Source organism: Gekko japonicus, unplaced genomic scaffold, assembly GCF_001447785.1.
Source record: "Gekko japonicus isolate JY-2015 unplaced genomic scaffold, Gekko_japonicus_V1.1 scaffold4931, whole genome shotgun sequence".
Lineage (NCBI taxonomy): Eukaryota > Metazoa > Chordata > Lepidosauria > Squamata > Gekkonidae > Gekko > Gekko japonicus.
The window spans coordinates 63145-67378 of NW_015163765.1; positions in this window are offsets into that span (position 1 = coordinate 63145).

Genomic DNA, 4234 nt, shown 5'->3' on the forward strand with positions numbered 1-4234 from the left:
GTTCCCCCCCCCTCGGTCATCCAGGGCAGGGATGGGCCGGACCGGGCCCACGGCCCCTGTGGCTGGGTCGGGGTCAGGGCTGTCAGCACCCGCCCACCCGCCCGCCCGCCCGATGGGCAGGGGGCCTCAGCTGATAGGGACGGACTCACTGCAGGATTCCTTGAGCAGGCGCTCCCGGAGGGAATGGTAGCTGCGATTGTAGGAAGTGTTGAAGCCGGAGACGGGCGTGAAGAAGAGGACATCGTGGTCCACAAGAACGCTGCCCTTGCTGGGGGGGGGAGGAGAGGCAGGAAGGGAGCCGCTGAGCCGAGTGACGGGCGGGTGGGCCGGCCACTGGGAAGCCAGTCGGCAGTGCATCTGCCATGTCGGGGGTCAGGACCTCAAGGTTGCTCCAGGGGTTGGGGGCAGTTGGGACCCTCCCCTCTGGCGGCCCCAGGCCCAAACCCGTGCCCCCGGCCACGTTCCAAGCGCCATGCTCACCTCAGCCCAATCACTTTTATGCTCTGGAAGTCGGGAAGGATCTGCTTGTAGAAGTTTTCCATCTGTAAAGACACAGACAAGCGCAGGTGGGGAGGGAGGCCGGGCGAAGGACGCCAGCCCCGGGGGGCACCCGCTCTCTTTGGCCGCCAGAGCCAGCAGCCACCGGAATGGGGGCAGGATGCCAGGCGTGCCCCTCAGAGGTGGGCAGGGCCATGGCAGGTAGCTGGTGAGGCCTCCTGGGTCGGTGGGCAGGCCAAGCGTGTGAGCAGAGTGACCCCCTCCCCCCCATACACACACGCCCCCCCCTCACCTGTTCCATAAAGACTTTCAAAAAGGCCTTCGAGATTTCAGAAGACAGATCGTCCATCTTTGGGCTGTAGTTCCCCACCACCTTCACGACGACGTGGATGGTGGCCACAACCTCCGCTGCCGGCAGAAAAAGCACAGGAATCAGCCTCCGCAGAGGGAGGGGGAGACGGACCCCCACCACTGCCCCACTGCCTGCTGAGGAGGAGGAGGAGGAGGAGGGCCCGGAGGCAGCCCGAGCGGGTCTGAGCCAAAGCCCCCCCCCGCGAGACCCGCACACGGGAGCCCTCAGGGGCCTTCTGCCAGAGCCAGAGAGCGCCCGGCAGTGCCGGGGTTAGAGCAGCAGGCCAGAGCCGGGGCTATGTAGTCTGAGCCCCTGCTTCACCGCAGAACCTCGCTGGGTGACCCTGGGCCTGTCAAAAGTCTCTCCCCCGCCTAATCTACCTCACAAGGCTGCTGTTGCGAGAGGATAAGGTGGAGGAGGGCGGAGGGACGCGAGGGGGGCATAAAAAGTCGCCTAAGCAGCTGTTTGAGACGAGGGGGAGCAGAATGGGAGCACATCCGATGGGGAGGGAACTGGACGGTGGTTGGAGGGCCGGCCCCCTGGAATTCCCTGGAGGAGGAACCCTCCCCCCCAGACTCGGAAGGCTCCAGACGGAGGGGAAGGCAGCAGGCACCCCCCCCCCCGAGCGGGCAAAGGGCTTCCCACGCGGTGGCCCTGACCCAGCAGCCCCATTTGCGGCATGATAAAGACCAAGGAAGGCAGACAGTTTGCAGGCCATGGCAGAAGAGAGAGCCATCGCTACGTGCTGCCCACACACACACCCCTTCCTCCTCTTCGTTCCCCAGGTGTCCAGCAGGGCTTCTCGCAGGGAGAGACCAAACGTGGGCATTGCCACAGGCGATTAACAGCAGCTATCACCAGGGCAGCCCTGTCTCTCTGAAACCCAGTCCTCTGCGTACAGCTGGAGAGGGAGGGCCCAGGGACAGGTTTACGGCCGTCTCCGTCTTGGATTGGCTGTTCCCCCTTCTCTCCCCCCCCCCGTTTTTGTCTGTTATTCTTCCAGACGATCAGTGATGGCTGTTTACATTGTTTGACTTATGCATGGGTAGATTCAAGAGCTGTGGTTCCAGGAAAATTTATGCCTGAAGAAGGTTTTTTCAAAACACGCAGGTTATGCCGGGGAGGCGTGTTGGTAGGCTTGCTTGCTAAGCTGAATTATCACAGTGAGAAATACAAGCTGCCTGCTAGCTCTATCTGATGGATCATCACTTGGGAAATGTGCAATAGGTTGCTGCATTGTTCGGTGCAAATAACTGTACATTGGTATTTATCCTCCATCAGGAAGAAGACAGTTGGACTCTTCATGTTATATAACTTAGTCTGAAAGTGTTTGAAATGTGATGTTGTAGTTTGAAAGTGTTTACGATACACTAGAGTTGATGTTGTGTATATAAAGCAAATATATTTAGCTATAAGTGCATGTGAATATTGTGTTTATTATTTCAACACGGTGTTTTCTGTGTTTATCTAACTTAGCCGTGTTCCCTGTGTGCTTGTTGTTGGGTCTCCAGGTGGGACCTGGGGATCCCCAGGAATGACGCCTCATCTCGAGACTACAGAGGTCAGTTCCCCTGGGGAACACGGATGTTTTGGAGGGTGGACTGCATGGCATTGTACCCCACTGAGGGGGTCCCTGTCCTCCCCAGGCTCACCCCCAAATCTCAAGGAGTTGCCCAACCTGGATCTGGCCACCCTGCCTTCCATCCCCTGCCAGTGGCCGGGGGGGGGGGGGCCCACCCTACGTCCTGTCGGAATCCTTATTTTTGCCATGGCTAAGAACACAATGGATGGCCCAGGCTGGTCTGAGCTCATCAGATCTTGGAAGTGAAGCAAGGAAGAGCTTAGAAACAGAAACACAGAAGCATAGAGCTGGAAGGGTCACCCGGTCCAGCTATGAATGCAGGACATTCATAGCTACCCCCACGCCACTCCTCCTGTGACCCTTGCTCTATGCCCAGGGGAAAACAAAAAACCTCCAGCATCCCTGGGCCGATTTGGCCTGGAGGAAAATCCTTTCTCCAGCCCAAAATGGCATTCAGCATTACCCTTGGCCTGCCAGAAAGCGCCACAAGACCTGAGCCCTGGCTCAACCCTTCCTGCCTTCCCCGGATGGAGACCACTAGGAGAGTCCAGGGTCACCACACAGAGGCAGGGGACGGCAAACTACCTCTGCTCGTCTCCTGCCTTGACTACAGGGTCGCCATGAGTCACCTGTGTCTTGACGGCACTTTCCATCGCCAAGAACACAAGACCATTAAGAAGCCACAGAGCGAATTCCCCAGCCCAGTCTTTGGTCTCCGGCTGGACTAGCACACCAGAGGAGACAAGAAGTGAAACGCCCCCTCCCAAACGCATCCATCCGCAAGACACGCACTGGTGCTTTACCCTGGAGCAGGGAGGCTCCTTTCATGAGGAGAAGGTTCCTTTGGCTGGAGAGAGACTGAAACCCCAAGGGGAGCAGATACAGAACGGATAGAATGAGGTCTCACCGGCCTCTCGCCACCACTTTTGCAAATACCCAGAATAGTTACATACCACGGCATCAAACATCTGGGCCCATACTCTATGTGGAGGAATGATGGGGGAGAAAGTTGCACCAATGGAAGGGGACTCACCAGTGATTTCGTTCTGGACCTCCTCACACTCCACACCAGTAAACAAAGGTCTACAGAGACACCGAGAACCCTGTAGCGTCCCTCCATTACGACAGGAGAGGACAGGAATGGCACTGGAAAAAACTAATGTGAAAGAAACAAACATCAGAAATAAGAAATCATTCCTCAAGTCAATCATAATAAAATTCCGCTAAGTACCTTCTGTAACAGCAGGCACAAAAGAGGATGTTGTTGAATTCATGCTCTGACGAACAGTTATAGAAGAGGAAGTGGCAAAGCTGGTAACCGTCAAACTGGGAATTTCAGATGCTCTTTCCACGGTGGATGTTTCCTGAGTCGATAAAGAGGAAGGCAGAGATGAGGTGACGCTCTCTGATGAGTTCTGGTGCTCAGTCGCAGGAATGGTTTCACTCGTGGAAGTGCTGGTGTTGAATTCAGACGGTGAGGGACTAGACGGGAAGGAGGTCACGGAGGGCTCCGAGGAGTGCACGAAAGTGGTGGACGGTTCAAGAGTTGCCTCAGAGGAGGAGAGAGTTGATGTAGGGAAGGAGGAGGATTCTACAGTGGATGTTTCCTGAGTTGAAGAAGAGGAAGGGAGAGGTGAGGTGACAATCTCTGTCGAGTTCTGGTGCTCAGTTGCAGGAAAGGTTCCACTCGTGGAAGTGCTGGTGCTGAATTCAGACGGTGAGGGGCTAGACGGGATGGAGGTTACAGAGGGCTCTGAGGAGTGCACAGAAGTGGTGGAGGGTTCAGGAGTTCCCTCAGAGGA